We start from the raw sequence: 25,362 nt of genomic DNA on the forward strand, positions 1-25,362 counted from the left end.
CGCTGCGGCCGGTCCTGCTGGATGTTCTCGCTGTAGTTAGTCAGCCATGGTGCCGACCGGACTCGGGCCGACCCCCAGAGCTGAAGTAGTAGACATCTGGCGGCGTACGGATGACTCCTGTGAGCTGGCACAGACTTCCGGAATCGTCACCTACAAAGACTGAACATTCGGACACGGACCACGTCCGTCCTTAGATCCGAACCGCTCCCTAATGGCTTCTGTCCGTTGCTGCCTGCGCTCCTCTATTTATATCCGGCAGGAGGACGTTTTTTACCCTCGGTGGCAGCTTCTTGTTATTACTCCCGCAGTATATTGCAGCGTAACTTAGCGTGCTGGCCTCACTTCCCTTACTCAGCACTCACCAGGCTTCGCTCGGCGCTCGGTCTGCGTGCGCCCTTGCGTCAGCCGGTCGGTAGACTGCAACTGTCAGCAAGGATATCTGTGCCGCGCCTACTTTGCAATGCTGTGATTGCCGGCTGCCTCTGTTTTGCAATTCTCCACTGCGTGAAGCAACGCTTATTACATCTGGCTGCAACAGCTGCTATCTTCGTGGAATGGTTGTAGTGTTGCTCGTGGATGTGGATTTTTGGCATTCAATAGCAGTAGAGTCAGGAGCCCCCTGAAAGGAATTATTTGTATGCGAGACTTTAATCCTTTGTTTGCGAAATTGTACAGCACTTGAGCATTTACAAACATTTTCCAAAAAGGATTTAAAAAACGATCTTTCTGTGCCATTTAAGCGTACGCCGAAGTTAGGAATCACCATGGCTACCATTTGTAAAAATATTGAGTGCTACCAACATGAGAGTGTTCAGTGGAGCCACCACTTTTAAACCCATAGTTTGAAACGCATTATCTGTGAGCCCTATGAGGCTCACAAGGCCTATAAACACAACTCTGCATGTGAGCCAGTTATGGCTCACACGGCCCTTAGTAAAATGTATGTGTGACCCAAATATGGCTCACATGGCGTTACAACCCGTGTAACTGTGAGCCACCATTGGCTCACGTGGCAGTCAATGTGTTAAAGGAAGAGAGTAATACGAGTACTGTGTGCAGTCAGCTGATCATCTTTGGTTCTGTATACATACGAGAGCCATTCAATAAATAACACAATACCTTTTTCTTCGGCCAATTTTTATTGAAAAAGTGTTGTGTGACGTCGTGGAATATTCCCACTTCAGCTCCTATAATTTCCTGAAGTCCTGATACGTGGCGGCGCTGTACGTAGACTTGGTGTCTGTAAAGGAGGTGCCTTCCAAGGAGAGAGCTGTCATTGGGTTCCTTTTGGAAGAAATCCAGACCATTACAGATATTCTTAGTCGCTTGCAGAGTGTCTACGGAGACCTGGCAGTGAACAAAAGCACAGTGAGTCGTTACATTAACTGAAGAAGAGGGGAAACAAAGTTTTTACACAGAGATACATTTAACAACTGATAAAATGAATTTGCTATTTTAATCATCGCAACAAGGTCGCGTAGGCCTGTCCGATCTCCCACGTGCTGGCCATCCGCACACCGCTGTGACTCCTGCAGTATTGGAACGTTCGGACATTCTCATTCAAAGTGACCGACGCATCAAAATCAAACACTTCGCCGCTCAACAGGATGTCTCTGTTGGTGGTGCTGACACGTTCGTCCACCAGTTGGGGTCTCAAAGGAATGTGATCACTGAGTTCCTCGCCTCCTAAAAGAAGACCATAAAGAGTAACGAAGGCCTATCTGTGCGGAATTCGTTTCATCACTTCGAACCGGAAATCCACTGAGTGTCGCCACACCACCTGTGCCGGAAGAAGAAGTTCAGATGCGCACGTCAGCCGGCAAAGCCATAGGAAAAAAAAGCACTCCGTCTTCAGGCCACGAGTGGCCTACCGGGACCATCCGACCGCCGTGTCATCCTCAGTAGAGGATGCGGATAGGAGGGGCGTGGGGTCAGCACACAGCTCTCCCGGCCGTTATGATGGTATTCTTGACCGAAGCCGTTACTATTCGGTCGAGGAGCTCCTCAATTGGCATCACGAGGCTGAGTGCACCCCGTAAAATGGCAACAGCACATGGCGGCCCGGATGGTCACCCATCCAAGTGCCGGCCACGCCCGACAGCGCTTAACTTCGGTGATCTCACGGGAACCGGTGTATTCACTGCGGCAAGGCCGTTGCCCAAAGTCATAGGAAAACATTAAATTTTTCACATATATATAATTACATTAACTGAAGACGAGGGGAAACAAAGTTTTTACACAGAGATACATTTAACAACTGATAAAATGAATTTGCTATTTTAATCTGTTATTAGAAATGAAAACTTTATGCAACATGGGGGATACTGGAAATTGGGTCCGATCATTTAATACAACGCTGGCATTCTGTGTCATGTGTTTGTTGATTTACATTATTTCCAGTAAGGTCATCTTACAGCTTTTCTTGACAGAATGTAAAAGTTTATATTCTACATCATGTTAATGGTTTTCTGCTAAACGATGATCAGCAAACCTCGAATCTTTCTTCTCTAATCACCAGCTTCTCTCATGTTCAGATAATCTAAATGCCACAGCGCTGCCTGACTACCAATATATACTTTTTGACACAGCATGCACGTGATTTTATAGACACCACTCTGTGTCAAGGGTTTAATTTGTCTTTACTATTCCATAAAAATTTTGATATGCTGTTAGTATTATAAAATGCAACTCTGTAGTTGCGAAACGTAGCACCAGGTTTTGTAATTATGGCCTGTCTGTTGTTGGCCAGCGTACAGAAGTGATGTAATTCACGCGTTTTCTTTTTTCGTAGTATTTTATCAATCCCGAGCAGGGCTATACAAATTTCTGGATGCGATATGTTAAATGGTCTGTAGTACAGTCTGAAAGGTTGGTTCAGAATACGAAACAGAAACTGAAAGCCGGTTCGTCACCAAATAAATACCGATTTGCAGAACGTTAGGTAATGTTTTCCTATTTAATATTATTATCATTTTCCGCCAAGCACCGATTCAGTTAATGTTAATGAATATAATTATCAAAGTATGTTGCTAACCTCTGACAATGTCTTAAAAGATGAAATGGAATCAGGAATTCAAATGGATAACGGCCTATGGTCTTTCAGTAGTTTTCAAAAGCAAATTTCTTTCTAAAGAGCACGTAAATAAGTCGTTTCCTGTAATAGTTTTAACAATCAACCTGAAACCTTTACTTTCTCAAAAATAAAAATAAAACAAATTAATGTTTTGTAAATATAAAATAGTGAGAAAAAATATTTGGATCAATGAGGGAGAGCACTACTAATGACTGCTGAATATTGCATATCAAAGAACTCTATAACTTATACTAGGAATCAGATGTAGAAGCCCAATTCAAAGCCAAGGGATTGAAATAGATAAGGAATGTCTTCAGTGAGCCACTTAACAGGATTGTCATGAGACTGGCAGAAAAGCTTCTTACTAGAAGACGACCTCTCGGACGACCACATATGCCAGATACCTAGACAAAAAATTGGGCTCGTCAGAGACTGGAAAACTATTTTTAAAGCAGAACGAAGTGACACAATAATGTTCATTCTGCAGCGAAGAGGGTCCATAGCGGATTAAAAACTCTCTGAACCATCTTGCAAAATGAGAAAGAGCGTTGTCCTACCGGAATAAAATTCCAGAAAGGGTTTCATTTGGAGCTCCATATCGTTCTCGGTGTAGCTGACTTTGTAGGCGGCACCCACAGTTCTGAACAGCCAAAGTCGCACATGATTATCAGTAGCGCCCCAGAGTATCACACAATACTGTGATGTGGTCTGAAGCTAGATGATTTATTCTTGCGATTACGTTTACCCCCAGAGCGTCTTACACGCACTCGGTTATTAATAATCAGTGCTTCAGTACTGAGACACCAGAAAAGACTTATTTCTTTTAAATGCCATATAATTGTCTGTATCGACAAGCCTATTAATAAGGGACAGGAATAGCTGCATCTACAGGCAAGCAAATAATCTCCTTCTTTTCGTACACTTGTGGCATGCTCTAATAGACTGGCTTCCACAAAGAACAACTGTTAACAGCAGGGTGTGCTGTGACACCCTTACACGGCTTATATGCAGGATTCAGCAAAGTAGACAGGAAAAGTGGTCGAAGTGAGTACTCTTCCAGCACGACAATGCACAGCAGTACACCAGCAGTCCCACGATTGCGAAGCTAACATCACCGGGTTCGTTGTTGTGTTACATCCACCATATTCTACATCTACATCTACATGGATACTCTGAAAATCACATTCAAGTGCCTGGCAGAGGTTTCATCGAACCACCTTCACAATTCTCTATTATTACAATCTTGTACAGAGCATGGAAAGAATGAACACTGATATCTTCCCGCACGAGTTCTGATGTCCCTTATTTTATCGAGATGATCGTTCCGCCCTATATAGGTCGGTACCAACAAAATATTTTCGCATTCGGAGGGGAAAGTTGGTGATTGGAACTTCGTGAGAAGATTCCGTCGCAACGAAAAACGTCTTTCTTTTAATGATGTCCATCCCAAATCCTGTATCATTTCTGTGACACTCTCTCCCATATTTTGCGATAATACTAAAAGTGCTGCCTTTCTTTGACCTTTTTCTATGTACTCAGTCAGTCCAATCTGGTAAGGATCACTCACCGCGCAGCAGTATTCTAAAAGAGGACGGACAAGCGTAGTGTGGGCAGTCTCCTTAGTAGGTCTGTTACATTTTCTAAGTGTCCTGCCAATAAAACGCAGCCTTTGGTAGCCTTCCCCACATCATTTTCTGTGTGTTCCTTCCAATTTAAATTGTTCTTAATTGTAATAATTAGATATTTAGTTGAATTTACGGTTTTTAGATTAGACTGATTTATCGTGTAACCGAAGTTTAACGAGTTCCTTTTAGCACTCATGTGGATGACCTCACACTTTTAGTTATTTAGGGTCAATTGCCACTTTTCGCACCATTCAGATATCTTTTCTAAATCGTTTTGCAGTTTGTTTTGATCTTCTGATGATTTTATTAGTCGATAACCGACAGCGTCATCTGAAAACAACCGAAGACGGCTGCTCAGATTGTCTCCCAAATCGTTTATATAGATAAGGAACAGCAAAGGGCCTATAACACTACCTTGGGGAACGCCAGAAATCACTTCTGTTTTACGCGATGACTTTCCGTCAATTACTACGAACTGTGACCACTTTGACAGGAAATCACAAATCCAGTCACATAACTGAAACGATATTCCATAAGCACGCAATTTCACTACGAGCCGCGTGTGTGGTACAGTGTCAAAAGCCTTCCGGAAACCCAGAAATGCGGAATGAATCTGAAATCCCTTGTCAATAGCACTCAACACTTGATGTTAATAAAGAGCTAGTTGTGTTTCACAGGAACGATGCTTTCTAAACCCATGTTGACTGTGTGTCAATAGACAGTTTTCTTCGAGGTAACTCATAATGTTCGAACACAATATATGTTCTAAAATCCTGCTGCATATCGACGTTAACGATATGGTCCTGTAATTTACTCCTACTTCTCTTTTTGGGTATTGGTGTGACCTGTGCAACTTTCCAGTCTTTTGGTACGGATCTTTCGTCGAGCGAACGGTTGTATATGATTGTTAAGTATGGGGTTACTGCATCAGCATACTCCGAAAGGAGCCTAAATGGTATACAGTCTGAACCAGAAGACTTGCTTTTATTAAGTGATTTGAGTTGCTTCACTACTCCGAAGATATTTACTTCTACGTTACTCATGTTGGCAGCAGTTCTCGATTCGACTTTTGGAATATTTACTTCGTGTTCTTTTGTGAAGGCATTTCGGAAGGCTGTGTTTAGTAACTGTGCTTTGGCAGCACTGTCTTCGATACTATCTCCATTGCTATCGTGCAGAGAAGGCATTGATTGTTTCTTGCCGCTAACATACTTCACATACGACCAGAATCTCTTTGGATTTTCTGCCAGGTTTCGAGACTAAGTTTCGTTGTGGAAACTGTTATAGGCATCTCGCATTGAAGTCCGTGCTAAACTTCGAGCTTCTGTAAAAGATCGCCAATCTTAGGGATTTTGCGTCTATTTAAATTTGGCATGTTTGTTTCGTTGTTTCGGCAACAGTGTTCTAACCAGTTTTGTGTACCAAGGCGGATCATCTCCGTCGTTTGTTAATTTATTTGGTATAAATCTCTCAATTGCTGCCGATACTATTTCTTTGAATTTAAGCCACATCTCGTCTACACTGATATTATTAATTTGAAATGAGTGGAGATTGTCTCTTAGGAAGGCTTCAAGTGAATTTTTATCTGCTTTTTTGAATGGGTATATTTTTCGCTTATTTTTCAAGGATTTGGGGATTGCAATGTTCAGTCTCGCTACGACAACTCTGTGTTCACTAATCCTTGAATTGGTTTTGATGCTCGTTATTAACTCAGGATTATTTGTTGCTAAGAGGTCAAATGCGTTTTCACAACCGTTTACTATTCGCATGGGATCATGAACTAACTGGTCGAAATAATTTTCAGGGAATGCGTTTAGCACAATTTCGGATGATATTTTATGCGCACCTCTGGAATTAAACATGTATTTTCGCCAACATATTGAGGGTAAATTAAAGTCACCACCAACGATTATCGTATGAGTCGGGTATGTGTTTGAAATCAAATTCAAGTTTTCTTTGAACCTTTCAGCAACTGTATCATCTGAACTGGGAGGTCGGTAAAAGGATCCAATTATTATTTTATTCCGGTTGCCAACAATAACCTCTGCCCATACTAACTCACAGGAAGTTTCTACTTCAATTAGGTGACAAGAGAAACTACTTCTGACAGCAACAAACACGCCACCGCCAACCGTGTTTAGTCTATCCTTTCGGAACACCGTTAGGTTCTTCGCAAAAATCTCGGCTGAGCTTATATCCGGCTTTAGCCAGCTCCCAGTGCCTATAACGATTTGAGCATCAGTGCTTCCTATTAGTGCTTGGAGCTCTGGTACTTTCCCAACACAGCTACGACAATTTACAACAGTTATACCAATGGTTCCTGTATTTATGTTCTTCCTGTGTTCAGCCTGCACCCTTTGTGACTGAAGCCCTCCTTGTGTTTTCCCGAGACCCTCTAACCTACAAAACCGCCCAGTCCACGCCACACAGCCCCTGCTACCCGTGTAGCCGCCTCCTGCGTATAGTGTGTGATGACCTCAACCCACCGGAAAAATAATTATCAAAATCTGAACTGTGAAGTCATCCAAAATTCTAGTTGGAAAGCCACACTCTTTGTTATACTTCTCAATTGGTCTCGATCCCACTTTGTTTATGAACTGAAAACTAATATTCACGAGAAACTGCTCTGAAATTAACCTGAACCGACAAAATTGTGTATATATTCTCTGAAACTTCAAAGACATCTAAGACAATATCTGAAAGGAATTAGAAAAAGTGACAAAATTTCGTGAATCACACACAATACTGTTAATAATCGCATGAACAGTGGGCGGGGGGGTTCACCATACATCTACCCACTTTTGAATATAACCAATGTCTCTTAATACTACGACTTGTAGCAATACAATATAAAAAAAAACTTTAATTACTGGGTAAACATCCCTACATGATTTGACCTACATGATGAAATGCACCAATACGGGAATAGCAGCTTTTACGTGATTGGTCAGAACGCAAGCAATTATGACGGTCGCCGTAATTTTCGTGCGAAGCCATATTTCGCGACAAAATACTCTTATTAGTCACTGTCATATATCTAGTCTCATAACAATACATAAAACTACATAAAATAACTACAATAATTTTGAAATGCAAGGAGAATTAGTTCTAATGAGAGGAAGAAGTTTATATTTACTGGTGTTTCAACAATGACTACCAGGCATCTTTTAATTCACTGATTGTAGTTTTATTTTAGTTAGCAGAAAGCAAACATAAACTAAACAAAGAATTTATTTGAATAGAGTCTGTAATTCTTATACTTTTAATAGAGAAAGAAAGTTTCTAGGTCAGGGGATAACGTTCGGCGAAATCTCTTACTTTTTGTTGCATACGAAGCGTTGCGTTGGGCAGCACGATGTCGGCGGGTTACGATGATGAGAGCAGGATACAGGCAGTTCCGTTGGTTAATCTTCTCCGGCGAAACGCAAATAAAGTTCCGGCACAGCTGTATCATTAACCCCGTGGTGATTAACAAACCACAAGACGCCAGTATACGAACGTTGTTGACGTGTCCTCTCTTTCAAAGTAAATTACGTAGACATCGCTCATTTTTACATTTTATGCACTGTCCGTGGCGCTATCGTCCATAATTACACAGTTCATCACATTCATGTAGTCTTAGCCACAAATACACAGTTCATAGAATTGTTCTTGAGTGCGACGCACACCGTAAACAATGTCCGCTCTGTTCTCGCATTTCAAACTGCGACAACGTCACTGAAAGTCATTTATATTGCACAGTTAATGAAAGTCTTCACTTTCACGGCTTGATAGAATGTGATAGACAACAGTTCCACCACCCAAAACCAATACCAGCAAAGTTCATTCGCATAAAAGCACTGTTCGTGTCAGCCACAACAAAGTATTGTCAGCGGCACTTTCACAGTCCGTTTTATTTGCTCTTAAAGTTCGCTGGCGATGGCATTACATACCGCAGTGGTAAAGAGAATTAACAATCTGATAGTTCGGTATCACCGTCCATACAATTACGTATGCTTTTCATAAAACACAGTACTATTTTTCCGCGCACGCTTCACAGACACACCATCCACCATCCCCTCTACTACACAACAAACTTTCGACTATCGATATCACTATCGCTGTCCCCTGTCTACAGATGTTATATCGTTATCGTACATTACATAAATCTTTATAAATGTTATCGACTGCATATTTCACAAATAACAATATTCCAGAAGAGAACTTTACAAACTTTACCACAGGTACAAAGCAAGGAACATATTTATCCGTTGGCAAACGAAATAATCACAATTACATCTTTACATTTAAAAACCACAGTAGAATGTTACATAATCACAATTAGAAATGCCCATATGAACAGAAGAAAAAGAATAGAAATCTAAAGAAAATCACGAAAAAAAATTTATATGCGTAATGAGCAATGCCTTCACAAGTGGACACCTGACCTATTCAGCGGAACCCGAAACCCAACCACCCTTTCGCGCAAGTCGAGGAATCTGCAGCCTAAAAGGTTGCAGAACCGTCTGAGCCTCTGATTCAGACCCTCCACTCGGCTCTGTACCAGAGTCCGCAATCGGTCCTGTCGACTATGCTGCAAATGGTCAGCTCTGCTTTCATCTTGCAAGCAAGACTGGCAGCCTTTACCACTTCTGTTAGCCTCTCGAAACCAGAGAGAATCTCTTCTGATCCAAAGTGACACACATCATTGGTACCAACGTGAGCAACCACCTCCAACTGGCTGCACCCTGTGCTCTTCATGTCATCCGGGAGGACCCTTTCCACATCTGGAATGACTCCACCTGGTATGTACACGGAGTGCACATTGGATTTCTTTCCCTTCTTGTCGGCCAAGTCCCTAAGGGCCCACATAACGCTCCTAACATTGGAGCTCCCAGCTACCAATAGTCCCACCCTCTGCGATTGCCCGGATCTTGCAGGTTGAAAGGCTTCCTCTGAAACAGGACAGGCGACAGCATCTGGCTCAGCGACAGTATTAGCCACAGACAGCACCTGGAACCCGTTTGTCAGACAAACCGGGGAGGCCTTACGTGCGGCCGCCTGGGAAGTCTTTCGCCGCCTGCTTCGCTCTGGGGCGACTTCCCACTCTACCACAGGTGAAGGGTCAGCCTCAGTGCGAGCAGTAACTGGGTTGGCCACCGGTGAGTACCGATCGGAGGACTCTGGCGTGCTGGACGTCCGTCGGATCCCCACGGCCTGCCCACAACAGTGGTGCCCATCCACTGCAGCCTTAAGTTGTATAACCGAAGCCATCACAGCCTGAAGCTGAGAGCGAAGTGTCACCAACTCGGCTCGCATCCGCACACAATTATCGCAGTCCCTGTCCATACTAACGACCGTGCAAAACTAAACTATGCAGATAAACGGACTATCGGCACGTGCTGCGCAACTCTACTCTAGACCCGGATGGAAACGCACGAACTGTGTCTAGTAATACGCAGATATTCGAAAACCTAACTACCGAAGCACTCAGGTGAAACTAAATAATTTGCCCCTGATTAGAAACTTGTAATATGTCACAAAATCGGTTTACTTTCCGACGCAGACGAAAACGCGACAACTGTGCCTATTAGATATTAAATTTACACGCAGAAACTCAAGAAACTACACTATTAAAGCACACAGATGATACAATAACATTCGCTCCTGTTAGGAACTCGTAAATTACACAATATTGGTTACTTCCCTGTTGCTGCGTCTGTCTCGGTCCGCTACTGCTGCCTGACCGGATCTCGCCTCATCTGATTATAATTTGTTCTATTACATGAAGGACACACTGCGACATAAAAGATTCAAGAAGAATTAATAATTGCAGGCAGCTGTCCATGAGAGCGTGCATAGTACCTTCGAACAATCGTTCCGTCACGCAATAACTGAAGTTGCCAGGAAGGTGGCAGCGGTGTATTGACGTGCGCACGAAGAATATCGAGAGATCCCAAGTACACTGAATCATGTTCGTTAATAAATAAGGTACAAAAAACTAATTGCAAATCATTTCTGAATGCCCCTCTCAGAAAATAAAGAAGGGCACATGAACTTCTCGTACACCCTCTAGTATCCAGCGGTGCCTTACAACTGCAAACACTAACAGTCGGTGATATAGCTGTGTCAGTATTCTACTCCAGTTTTGAATTCATACTTCTGATCAAAAAGTGTAGCTGCACTTCTTGTTTACTGAACGGGTTCCTCACTTGACAGTAAGCTTGGTTTCTTCCGTCCGCAGTTGATCGCTGACTCGCGGCGACATAAGGACAGTATCAAGGAGAAGATGGGGAAAAAGTCGACCAGGAGAGCACTGATGATCGGGCTGGGCCTCATGTTCGCCCAGCAGCTGACTGGCGTCAGCATCATCTCCTTCCATTCGAAAACCATCTTCACGGCCGCCGGCGACACAACTGACTTTACTGTCTGCTTCAGTGTCATGGGCATCATGCAGGTGCGTGGTCCGCAACAGTTCTAATTTGGGAAGGGGTACAGAGACGTTCGGAGAAGTTTAATATCATGTTTAGACGCCTGGCTGTTCGATATTCTTCCAGCGAAGTAATCAGCCAGGAATAGTGAATCTAACTTTGCACTTCAAACCACTTTTCTCTAATGTCCAACATTGTTAGTGTTTTGAGACCACACTGATCTCTTTCAGCAGCAAATCCGTTTTACGCGACTTAAATGATCCAGATGCTATTGTTAGAGATAAGTGAAAACGGAGCATTATTTCAATTAGAATAGGGGAGGGAAAGTAATAGGCAGTGCCTTTATCGAAGAATCAGCTTGGCTCTTGCCCATGTGCATAAACAGGAACGGAAAACTTTAAGTCAGAAAGCGTGAACGAGATTTTTAACCTCGCTGCCGTAGTTACTTACCGTTTGCAACATCTTCGGTAAGGTGCTCGGGGGTGTAGCGAATGAAAACAGTAAGCAATACTTTGCCGAAGATGAAAGACAAGTTTCCGAATGTACAACTGGTTTATCGGTTTCACTTTCTGCACTATGCTGCGAGGACTGTCTATTTGTGGCGTTCAGAGGCTGCGAACGTCGATTTATGAAGAGCTCTCTGCCTGGACTCGACTCGACTTAGCTGGACTTTTTGTGTAGTACTGGCCGGTATTAAGCCTGCAGACGACTTGTGTACATAAATGAAAGCAAATAAAAAAGTTGTACTTATAGCTTCAATAAACAATTCGAGTTGTGTGATATGAGAGGCAGACTGACTCTGTTTAAAAGATGGAGCGGCGGGTTTTTAATGAACTGAGTACTGAATTACTTTTTGTGTAATTTTGAAAGACTTACCTCAGAATGCTACACTAAGTCCTACTTTTGTTGACGTTACGGAACGTACACATTACAGACATCGCCTAAGTAGACTACGGCTAAAGCTGTCCTCGAAATATTCTGCGAAAAATTAAGCTCATAACACGATTGGAAACTGGCATAGTAATTTTTTATATTTCGGGAAAATTTAAAAAACCACGTTTACAGTTTTTTCGATTTGCCTTTGTAGATTATTTGTTCATGAAAAATGCAGTACCTAACGGATCTATAAAACTATGAAATCAGGCACGTGACTTCCGACGGAGAGTTTGGGAACATGAGAAAATCCAGTTACCTTGTCTTACAGAATGAATATCTTCCACGTAACGTCCACAGCACAACAGGGTCATACAAATTCCCAGTAGCTGAAATAATAAGGGTTTCATGAAGTTTAAGTCTTACGCTGGTAATAGCGTAACTTCTGTTCGCGTATTTGTGGATGGTTCATACTGGTAGAGAAAAGTGACAACATGACTGCTCACATAATGAGCAGGGAAGCAGGAATGAAAATAGAAGAAAACGAAGAACCTGAAAACAGGATTGCATTGACCTTGGAAGACAATGCGGAGAACTGATATTACGTAAAAGAAGAAATTATGCCATTTATTGAAGTATGCGCATTCATATGTTCGGCACGATGCAGTGTGCAAACGGAAAACAAAAATTTTTAAGTATTTGGAATGTGGCGACGAACATAATTACGAATATGGTTATTAAAAAAGGCACACGGACACTGTCAGGGATTTGTACGAAAGAACCACACAGGCCACGTAAAAGATCATCAGAGAGTACGCTAGAATTTTCTACACTACAGGGTTGCAAAACAACCAAAGGGCTATAAATTACATTGTTGAAATGAACAGTAATGGCACAAATAGCTGTGAAAATTGTGGGACGCCTGTAAACTTTAGTACCAGAAAGTAAACTGTTCCAGATGAAAGGAGATACAAAAACCGTGTCATAAAATTCCAAATTGGGACAGGATGGAGCAACATCTTCGAGTGTTTAATCGACAGGTTGCTTCATAGCTCAAATTTTGAAAACTGTGTTTTTCAGAAGCGTCGAAATAAAAACTAAAGAGCAGAAGTAGGTACAGATGGAACGCAGATTTATTGTACAGCATCTTGTAGCATGTCACAGTAGATGAACGTTATTTGTGTTCGTAGAATTTTATCCAACGTACGAAAAATAATAAAGTAACGAGCGAAACCCACGTCCTTAACTTTCCAGGAAGTTTCGATCTCCATTCGATATTTTTCTCAAGTGAAATTATCGATTCAGTTAAACTCCACTTTCTCCTTTTACAGCTCTCCGTCTCCTCTCTAAGACGGGAATAAAATTCGTGGCTGACTAGATCTGGAATCAGTTTGTATTTCATTTTGCACATAAATAGGATGTACTTTATAATGGAGTAAATGTTGCGTCTGGTCCATCTGGATCATAACCTGATGCAGACATGTGGGCGTTGTACGTTATACATTCTGTTACTACTCTTCTTTCACCTAACTGAGGGGGGACAGTAGTGAAGACAATGGACACATAGCCGAGAGAATGGACGTCAAATTACCTCCTAACCATCCCGGCACATACTTCGTGTCTTCCGTACCTTCTCAAAATCACTCCAAGTGGATGCCCGGTTGACTCCCACAACAAAGTCACGGCCGAGCTATTTCCCCGTCCTTATCCAATTGCTCTAGGGTCTCGTTGAGGAACGGAAGACTCCTACCTTTTCTATGCTTCGTCTCTCCTCAATAATTTTTTTCCTTCCGAATGAATCGCGAGTTACGTGTATGACGTCATATGTCGTATATATTTCAATAAGCGTTTGTTAGTTTTTTCGTCGTAGAAACTAGACATCGATTTGGTGAAATGCAACTCAAGACTTTGTTCCTCAACTTAACGACATTTTTGGTATGAAGTTACAGCGGTTACGAGGGAACTACTTGCAGTTGATGTTGGAAGCTAGCGACTACATGGTATAAATTGGCTAAGCAGTTATTTTAATTCCTCCGAACGTCTCGGTAGCCTTCAGACTATAAGCTGTTGCCTTCATAGAAATTTTATCGCAACTTTTCAATGTATTTTTTAATCACTTGCACCTAAACATAAGCGAAAATCGTTATAAAGCACCATACACTGCCAGTTGACGTTTTTTCATGACTCACTAACATGACGTCATTCCAGTCCTGACATCAGTGGACGGTTAAAGGAGAGTCATCGCGTAAAAGGTGTCCTGGGCGTGATACTTCGTAAAAGAGACGTTTGACGCTATTGGATTCCAGATACAGGACGGTTCCCTGTAAATCACGAAATGCGAAAGCGACGATTCATTCAAAAGCGGTCCTCTTCTGTCGTAGTGTATAAATCATTGAGTGGCTTGTACTGCATTTGATCGTTGACCAGTGGCGTGTTCCACTTCGAAAGATGCAACAAATTAATGGCCAAAAGTAACAGACTTCACCAAAGTACGTTCTTTGAAAGCCGCTACAACTTCGTCAATGGCTTCCCTTATGCTTCCTACGACATGAGGCTAAGCGTCGGGATGAAATTCAAAGACAGCTACAGTGTCTCCTTCATGCTGCAATTTTTTTAAAACCAAGAGATCAAAAGTATCAAGACAACTATCAGCGGACGTTTGTTAGTGGGGAGGTCCACCCTCAGCTTTTATGACACCTTCAACTCTACTGGGGACACTTCAGTGAGGTGTCTCAGTGACTGCGGGGATTAGGAGCCTATTGTTCCTCAACTGCCGAAATTCCAGACCGTAGCGATGTTGGATAATGGGGGTCTGGAGCGAAGTCGACGTTCTGACTCGTCCCATACGTTTTCCGTCAGGTGCGAGACAAAACTCTGGGCACGCCAGTCCATTTCAGGAATGTTATTGTCCACAATCAATTGCCTCATAGGTGCTGCTTTATGACCGGGTGCATTGTCATGCTCATGCAAACAACCATCGTCTCCTAACTATTGGTCCATTGTACATAGTACACAATGCTGCAAAATGTTTTAATACTCTTACGTTGACAGATGTGAAAATTACCGAACTATCAGTTTAATAAGTCACGGATGCAAAATACTAACGCGAATTCTTTACAGACGAACCGAAAAACTGGTAGAAGCCGACCTTGGGGAAGATTAGTTTGGATTCCGTACAAATATTGGAACACGTGAGGCAATACTGACCCTACGACTTATCTTAGAAGCTAGATTAAGAAAAGGCAAACCTACGTTTCTAGCATTTGTAGACTTAGAGAATGCTTTTGACAATGTTGACTGGAGTACTCTCTTTCAAATTCTGAAGGTGGCAGGGGTAAAATACAGGGAGCGAAAGGCTATTTACAATTTGTACAGAAACCAGATGGCAGTTGTAAAGAGCCGGGGGACGTGAAAGGGAAACAGTTGTTGGGAAGGGAGTGAGACAGGGTTGTAGCCTATCCCCGATGTTTTTCAATCTCTATATTGAGCAAACAATAAAGGAAACAAAAGAAAAATTCGGTGTAGGAATTAAAATCCATTGAGAAGAAATAAAAACTTTGAGGTTCGCCGATGACATTACATTGTAATTCTGTCAGAGACAGCAAAGGACTTGGAGGAGCAGTTGAACGGAATGGAGAGTGTCTTGAAAGGAGGATATAAGATGAACATCAACAAAAGCTAAACGAGGATAATGGAATGTAGTCAAGTTAACTCGGGTGATGCTGAGGGAATTAGATTAGGAAATGAGACACTTAAAGTAGTAAAGGAGTTTTGCTATTGGGAGAGCAAAATAACTGATGATGGTCGAAGTAGAGAGGATATAAAATGTAGACTGGCATTGGCAAGGAAAGCGTTTCTGAAGAAGAGAAATTTGTTAACATCGAGTATATATTTAAGTGTCAGGAAGTCATTTCTGAGAGTATTTGTATGGAGTGTAGCCATATATGGAAGTGAAACATGGACGATGAATATTTCGGACAAGAAGAGAATAGAAGCTTTCGAGATGTGGTGCTACAGAAGAATGCTGAAGATTAGATGAGTAGATCACATAACTAATGAGGAGGTATTGAATAGAATTGGGGAGAAGAGGAGTTTGTGGCACAACTTGTTTAGAAGAAGGGATCAGTTGGTAGGACATGTTCTCAGGCATCAAGGGATCACCAATTTAGCATTGGAGTGCAGCGTGGAGGGTAAAAATCGTAGAGGGAGACCAAGAGATGAATACACTAAGCAGATTCAGAAGGATGTAGGCTGCAGTAGGTACTGGGAGATGAAGCAGCTTGCAAAGGATAGAGTAGAATGGAGAACTGCATCAAACCAGCCTTAGGACTGAAGACCACAACAAAAAAATGGCTCTGAACACTATCGGACTCAACTGCTGAGGTCATAAGTCCCCTAGAACTTAGAACTACTTAAACCTAACTAACCTAAGGACAACACACACACATCCATGCCCGAGGCAGGATTCGAACCTGCGACCGTAGCGGTCGCGCGGTTCCAGACTGTAGCGCCAGAACCGCTCGGCCACCTGCGGCCGGCAAGACCACAACAACAACAATCCTTACGTATTTAGCGTTTTCTTAAGTGCAATAAAGAGACCCTAACCACGAAAAGCAAACTCATATCGTAACACCACCTCCTTCGTACTTACTGCTGGCACTACATATGATGGCAGTTAATGATCTCTATTCAAGTGCCAGACCCAAAACCTTCCATCGCACCGCCACTGGGTATAGCATTATTTATCACTCCAAGCTACTCGTTTCCAGTCATCCACTGTCCAGTGACATAGCTGTTTACACCACATCAAGTGCCGCTACAGAAACGGGTGGGTAATTGAGGAGATGCTCGATTATTGTACCGATTATCTTTAAGTTCCTAAGCACAGTCGTTGTGCTAGCTGGACTCACGAGTGCTTCTTTTCAGTGATTTCAGTCGATATTTTACAACTACCGTCTCCAATGCTTGTCGCCCCTGCCTGTCAGTACATTAGATCTGCCTGATCTTGGTTTAGTTGTGGTTGCTCCTTCACGTTTCAACTTTACAGCCCTGTTACCAACAGTCTATGGGGTAGCTTTAGAAAGGTTGAAAAGTCCCTGATGATGGATTTGTTGGTCAGGTGACATCCAAGGACTAGTCTACATTCGCAGTCACTGAGCTCTCCTGATCGACCTATTCTAGCGCTGGACAAACGACAGTTGCGTTCGAAGAGTCTCGAGATTTCCCGATACGCCGCAGCGTTCGGTACAGTATCGAGCTTGTTCGAACAACCACGTGACATTTGACTCTCACGGCGCAAGTGCAAGGGATAAGCAAGAAACTGTAGACTAGTCACAACAATAAGCTGCGGCTCTGCTTAAAATTTGACGATTTTGCGAAGCACTGGAGAAAATAGCATTAAATCGAACCACAGCACGAACAGATGTACAATATGACTCCTCATACAATAACCGTATGAATGGATATATCAGTATTTATGCTGATTTTTAAGCAAAGCTAACAAAGACAAAAATGCTGTCCAATAAAAGATATTACTTGATTGATCCCAGTATAATATTTAATTTGTTTATGAGAGGCGTTAATGATTTACCAAGTACGTTGCAAATGAGCTGTTCAGCTACTGTTCACATATTAGAGTAAGAGATAAAAACATTACCAGATTTTAATCAGCTTGAACACAAGATGGCATCATTCAGATGGAACAATCACAGCAATTAATTAAGAATTAAATGCCCACCAAACATATCGTAATTAAGTGACTGCAATTTTTATCACAAGTATGAATTACAGCGGCAAGAGTTGTCTTGTAGATAGTACCATGAGACGTCACTAGATCGCTGGACCAGCAAAAGTTCCAGAACAGGACAGACTCATGATTGCAATTTTTATATTAGTTACCGTTGATATGCATGAATTGCATCCTGGAATATACCTCAGTCCTTGTTTCACAATTAGTTTCATCATTAAAATCCATAGTGTAAGAAAAATGATAAGATAGATGGTTGTAATAGTACCAACAATAGTCACAAGATCGCAGCGTGATCAAAATATCGGATAAAACCAGATTTAGCGAACTGTGACGTGAAATGTTCGAACAATTCGAGTCGTGTTCAGACATAGCCCTACTGATTACACAACCCTTCGTTTTATACTAGCGGGTCCGCTTCTCGTGACTTATAGTGGTCAATTCTTCATTGCTTAGCGGTGTTCAGGAAGATTAGGTGCATTATTTTGAACTAAGCCGACTTAGAAACATTCAAAACATAGACGTTTCAGATCGTGTATGTCAAAGAATAACTCCCGCCTACCATATATTCGTTTTGACAGTAAGCGTAGATTAATTTTACTCGCGAGAACACCCGATTTCCCAAAAACTTCGCTCAGTGGAAGAGGGAACAAAATAAGCGATCAGGTGTCTCGGCTTACCCGTAGATACTCGACCGTTTCTGAGAAACGAAGGTCAAAGTTTTCGAGGTACTTTATGTGCCTTTAAACGAGTGAACAATCTGTCCATAGCAGTGGCTAGAGTCTCGGCTTCACACTTTTACGCCCGTGTTCGGAATCCGATTATTATCTTTTTTATTTGTCTCCTCATGTCCGTAGAAGATTACTACACGAATGTTTTCCAGTGTATATTGAAATAAAGTTGTCCTTATTTGTGTACTCATTTTATGGTTGATGAATAAATTTAGAAAAAACAATAAATGAATGAGAAAATTTTTTGAAATTGTTTTCAGTGAACTCCAGTAGTTTATCTCGATTCATAATCAACTGCAAACGCCAGTTTTCTATAAAGTGATCTGTAATGCGTGGTTTGTCTTGAAATTATTGCCAACGCGTGAAACCTTCAGTAATGTTAACGACATTTCTTTTCCGAATGAGATTCATACGAAGAAATGCCACTGTGACAAACTTTTCTCCGCGCGATGTTCGTGGTGTTCGAAAGGTCTATGTTTTGAAAGTTTCTAAGTCGGCTTAATCCAAAATAATGCACCAAATCGTCCTGATAAAGAGACGTAAGAATGAATTATAAGAACTAATATAAGAATTGTTATAAAAATGTAATATAAGAATATGAGAATTTAAAAAGATCATAACCCTAGAAAATACCACACACGCATATACACTGAAGCGCCAAAGAAATTGGTATAGGCATGCGTATTCAAATACAGAGTTATGTAAACAGGCAGAATATGGCACTGCGGTTGGCAACGCTTATGTAAGACAACAAGTGTCTGGCGCTGTTACAATGGCAAGTTATTAAGATTTAAGCGAGTTTGAACCTGTTGTTATAGTCGGCTCACGAGTGATGGAACACAGCATTTCCGAGGTAGCGATGAAGTGGGGATTTTCCCGTACGACCGTTTCACGCTTGTACCGTGAATATCGGGAATCCGCTAAAACATCGTATCTCCGATATCGCTGCTGCCGGAAAAAGACCCTGCAAGAACGGCACCAACGACGACTGAACAGAATCGTTCAATGTGACACAAGTGCAACCCTTCCGCAAATTGCTGCAGATTTCAGTGCTGGGCTATCAACAAGAGTCAGCGTGCGAACCATTCAACGAAACATCATCGGTATGGGCTTTCGGAGACGAAGGCCCATTCGTGTACACTTGGTGACTGCACGAAACAAAGCTTTACTCCTCGCCTGGGCCCATCAACGCCGACGTTGGACTGTTGATGACTGGAAACATGTTACTGGTTTGACGAGTCTCGTTTAAAATTGTGTCGAGCGGATGGACTTGTACGGGTACAACCTCATGAATCCATGGACCATGCATCAGCAGGGGACTGTTCAAGCTGGTGGAGGCTCTCTAATGCCGTGTGGCGTGTGCAGTTTGAGTGATATGGGATCCCCGATACGTCTAGATACGACTCTGACAGGTGACATGTACGTTACCATCCTGTCTGACCACCTGCATCCAGTCATGCACACTTTGCATTCCGACGGACTTGGGCAATTCCAGAAGAACAATGCGACTCCCGACACCTCCAGAATTGCTACAGAGTAGCTCCAGGAGCACTCTTTTGAGTTTAAACACTTCTGCTGGCCACCTGACTCCCCAGACATGATCATTATTGAGCATATCTGGGATGCCTTGCAACGTGCTGTTCAGAAGAGATCTCCACCCCCTCGTACTCGTAGGGATTTATGGATAGCCCTGCAGGATTCATGGTGTCAGTCTCTCACGTACTACTTCAGTCATTAATCGAGTCCATACCAAGTCTTGTTGCGGCACTTTTGCGTGCTCGCGGGAGCCCTACACTATATTAGGCAGGTGTACCAGTGTTTTTAGCTCTTCAGTGTATTTTGTAATAAATGTATGACCCAGATATAATTTTAGAATTAATGTAATGAAGAGATATTTTCCAGTAATAGACTTCTACGGACATGGGTAGATAAATGGAAAAAAATAAAATAAAATGAAAACAGTATCAAGTATCGAACACACGGCATAAAAAGTGAGAGGCTGTAACGCCAACTACTGCACCATCATTTCGGCTGACAACACACACTGAAAGGCATATAAAGTATCTCGTAAACTTGGACCGTCGTTTTATCAGAAACATTCGAGTATCTATGGATAGTCAGAGACACGTTTTCCCTTTTTTTGACTCATCTTCCACTGAGCGAGGTTTCTGAGAAACTGGGTTATGGCACTTGCCATATTCTCGTCATCAGACGTACCAGTCTACGACGTAATTATCTTTATTCCGTGAGTAGCCTGCAATATGTGCAAAGGATGCCAAGTAACGTGTACTCATTTAAGAAGAGCGGAAAAAGTTACGCAAACATATTACACCAAGCTCGTACAACCATAAGAAAATTCTTAATACTCACCGTCGACTTCCACATTTACTTCGCGTGCTCAAAATGACCTCAGTCAGCGTCCACACAGGTCCTTGAACAACATGTTCACTGTGGTGGCTGCTTATGTTAGTTTCCAACGATAATGTCCTTGAAGATTCCTCAACTTAATGTACATTATCGTAGGAAACTAAAATAAGCAGCCACCCCAGTGGGAAAACAGCTATGTTACTTCCAGAGAATACGGGACGACCTCCCACCAATCTCTTCGTCATATCCATTTTCCTCAGAGACAGGGAACGAAATTCTAGTTCATAGGGCGTAGCAAATACGCGTAAGAAATGTGTGCAGCGTCTTGAGTGATACTTTTCACTTACTGTTCCTTGTCAAAGGAAAACTGCCCACTTAAAATGCTGCACAATCATAATTTTGTTTTGAAACTCTGACAGCAAACGTATTTACAGTTTAAATTATGGAATTTAGATCCTTCTATCATGAAAATTGCTGCTCTTGTAACGCCAAAACATGTTTCAGCACCTTGTGCCATCATCGTTGGGTACATGCAAACGTGTTTTAAGTGATAAATTAGTCCGTTTTGATTATCATATTAGAGCTTTAAAAGTAATAGCTAACTTAGTACATTTTGTGACCACGTAATTGCCCATAACCACCACCCAAATAAAATAGATGCAGATTTAAAAATACTAAAATCCAGCAGCCTACACGCAAAATTTATCGCAGAAGAAAACTTCCACATGGGGAAGGAAAGCAATATCAGAACGAAAACAGACCATAAACGACTACACTACAATATCATACACACAGAGACGGAAAGACGGACAGAAAAAGAAACAGGTAAACATCAACAGGAAGCAAGCGCACAGCAGTACCAGAAATTGGAAATTTCAACTTGCGAATGTGGTTCATCAAAGTCATGTACTGTGTTTCTGCTTACATTTATACAACTAATCGTAAGTTATCGCAAACTATATCCCCGAAATATTTTCATGCAACGAAATTATGTCTATAGATAAAGTGGTTTGTTAACTCGCCAACTAAGCTCCCAATAACGTTGCAGATGGCGAGCGGTATAGTATTGTAAAGAAGGTCCAACAGAAATTGACGTTCTACAGAATTAGGTAATAATCACAACACACATAAAATGTTTTCATATGGAATTTATCTTCCAATAATTACTTAATTAGCAAAAGAATATAAGAGAGTAGTACGTTTTACCAGTGTGTGAGGAGCTTGATGTGGGGAAGGGAAGCGCCAGTGGGGTGCAAGCTGGTGCTATACAAACCTTACTTCACAACCATACTACTTTACGGCTCAGAGACGTAGACTATGACTAGAATAGAGAAGAGCAAGATACAATCCAGTGAAATGAAGTTTCTGAGAAGTATGCTAGGGAAGACGAGGAGAGACAGAGTAAAAAGTGAAGATGTTAGGAAGGAAATTGGAGTGGAGAAGTTGACTGAGAAAATTGAAAAGAATAGATTAAAATGGTTTGGGCATATGAAGAGGATGGGAGAGGGAAGAATACCAATAAGAATGATGGAGTTCAAGATTGAGGGCAAGAGGCCAAGAGGAAGACCGAGAACAAGATGGATTGATACAATAAAGATGAGTTTAAGGAGGAGAAACCTGCTATGGAACCAAATTGTGGAAGAAGAATGGTGGAAAGACGAAGTAAAGTGGCGAAGTACCATTGATACCCCAACCGGACCGCATGTTGGATAGAGGGGAAACGAAGATGATGATGAATTACTTAAACATTAGTTATTTAAACATGTTTGCATTGCACAGACCTGAATAAAAGTACCCACTGATAATGGTGCAAAACTGCTGAAATACGTTTGAGCATTAAAAAGAATATTGCTTTATAGGGTCGAAACAAAGCCCCGGGTGTAGACAACATTCCATTAGAACTACTGACAGCCTTGGGAGAGCCAGTCCTCACAAAACTCTACCATCTGGTGAGCAAGATGTATGAGACAGGCGAAATTCCCGCAGACTTCAAGAACAATATAATAATTCCAATCCCAAAGAAAGCAGGTGTTGACAGATGTAAAAATTACCGAACTATCAGTTTAATAAGTTACAGCTGCAAAATACTAACGCGAATTCTTTACAGACGAATGGAAAAACTGGTAGAAGCCGACCTAGGGGAAGATCAGTTTGGATTCCGTAGAAATGTTGGAACACGCGAGGCAATACTGACCCTACGACTTATCTTAGAAGAAAGATTAAGGAAAGGCAAACCCACATTTCTAGCATTTGTAGACTTAGAGAAAGCTTTTGACAATGTTGGTTGGAATACTCTCTTTCAAATTCTGAAGGTGGCAGGGGTAAAATACAGGGAGCGAAAGGCTATTTACAATTTGTACAGAAACCAGATGGCAGTTATAAGAGTCGAGGGACATGAAAGGGAAGCAGTGGTTGGGAAGGGAGTGAGACAGGGTTGTAGCCTCTCCCCGATGTTATTCAATCTGTATATTGATCAAGCAGTAAAGGAAACGAAAGAAAAGTTCGGAGTAGGTATTAAAATCCATGGAGAAGAAATAAAAACTTTGAGGTTCGCCGATGACATTGTAATTCTGTCAGAGACAGCAAAGGACTTGGAAGAGCAGTTGAATGGAATGGACAGTGTCTTGAAAGGAGGGTATAAGATGAACATTAACAAAAGCAAAACAAGGATAATGGAATGTAGCCAATGTAGTCGGATGATGCTGAGGGAATTAGATTAGGAAATGAGACACTTAAAGTAGTAAAGGAGCTTTGCTATTTTGGGAGCAAAATAACTGATGATGGTCGAAGTAGAGAGGATATAAAATGTAGACTGGCAATGGCAAGGAAAGCGTTTCTGAAGAAGATGAATTTGTTAACATCGAGTATAGATTTAAGTGTCAGGAAGTCGTTTCTGAAAGTATTTGTATGGAGTGTAGCCATGGATGGAAGTGAAACATGGACGATATACAGTTTAGACAAGAAGAGAATAGAAGCTTTAGAGATGTGGTGCTACAGAAGAATGCTGAAGATTAGATGGGTAGATCACATAACTAATGAGGAGGTATTGAATAGGGTTGGGGAGAAGAGGAGTTTGTGGCACAACTTGACTAGAAGAAGGGATCGGTTGGTAGGACATGTTTCGAGGCATCAAGGGATCACCAATTTAGTTTTGGAGGGCAGCATGGAGGGTAAAAATCGTAGAGAGAGACCAAGAGATGAATACACTAAGCAGATTCAGAAGGATGTAGGCTGCAGTAGGTACTGGGAGATGAAGAGGCTTGCACAGGATAGAGTAGCATGGAGAGCTGCATCAAACCAGTCTCAGGACTGAAGACCACAACAACAACGACAGGGGTACATAAGTTTTCAAAATTGAAATCGGTAGATGTCAGTCAAACATTATCTCCTAGTAGACTAGCATCGTTTGCGTCAAAAATAAGTGCTTATCAATACTTCACCTTTCAGTCAAATCCTCCTGTCAGCATAATCCTCAGTCTCTTTCTCTCATAGTTAGCGCTATTAGATCTTCGTGTGAATCTTGCAAAAGTCGTTGTGCATTCCAAATTCTTTTTTATTTAAAAAGATGATGCTTGTTAAGTCTCACGTACACATTGAAGGGCAGGCTTCTTCTGTGAGCGTGCAATATTCTCCAGTAATGTAGCTGAGGAAGAAGGGCCAGTATTGTAATGTTCTGTGGAAGTCACTACACAATGCTATGAGTTTCACAGTTATTAAGCATGCGTGAGCTACTGCTCTCTTCGCTGGGTTACTCCCATCTCTCTCCATTATTATTGAACATTGACAACAGCCGCTCAGGTTTATACTATCACAGACTTCCGCTGTTCCAACGACCATCACGATTCATCTTTATTTATTCACTTTTTAGTCGAAAAGACATCACTAGCATATCTATTTAAGTGATCAATGTTAAATGACAGTGAGCCTACAAACTGACATAAGCCAAACATCACTTAGTTATCACATTTTAAGACGTATGTACATTTCTTTGGCACCCTTAATAGTTTGTTGAATGTGTGCGTCCGAATAAAATAGAAACTGCATCCCGCAGGTCTTGGCCGTGGTGATGGCGATAGCCCTCGTGGACCGAGTAGGTCGGCGGCAGCTGATGAAGATCTCGCTCATGGGGGTGGTATTCTGCCTCGTCGCTCTCGGACTCTTCTTCTTCATGAAGGACCTCGATGCGACGTCGGTGCTTTACTTTGAGTGGCTGCCGCTGCTCATCTTATCCGTATATCTGTATCTGTTCACACTGGGTGCAGGACCTTTGCCTTGGGCTATGATGGGCGAACTCTTCCCAGCGCACGTGAAAGGCGTCTGCAGCAGTATCTGCGGCGCCTCCAGCTTTGTTCTCGCTTATATTACATGCGAGACGTTCGCTCATCTAATGGGTGTCCTCACATTGGCTGGAACTTTCTGGCTGTATGCGGGACTTTGTTTCGCGTCTGCAGTATGGCTTTTCTTCTTCCTCGCCGAAACAAAGGGAAAAAGCTTGGAAGAGATACAACATATACTTAGTATACGATTAAACAGTTGA

The 25,362-nt window shown here is 42.0% G+C and overlaps 1 protein-coding gene and 1 pseudogene across 2 annotated transcripts in view; one reads left to right on the forward strand and one right to left on the reverse strand.

The window, feature by feature from the left end:
* LOC126252057 (facilitated trehalose transporter Tret1-like) overlaps nt 1-25,362 on the forward strand; it is a 166,168-nt gene that overhangs the window by 41,568 nt on the left and 99,238 nt on the right. The window lies entirely within an intron of this gene.
* LOC126254867 (5S ribosomal RNA) lies at nt 2,042-2,159 on the reverse strand (annotated as a pseudogene).

This window comes from Schistocerca nitens, chromosome 4 (genome assembly GCF_023898315.1).
Source record: "Schistocerca nitens isolate TAMUIC-IGC-003100 chromosome 4, iqSchNite1.1, whole genome shotgun sequence".
Classification (NCBI taxonomy): Eukaryota; Metazoa; Arthropoda; class Insecta; order Orthoptera; family Acrididae; genus Schistocerca; species Schistocerca nitens.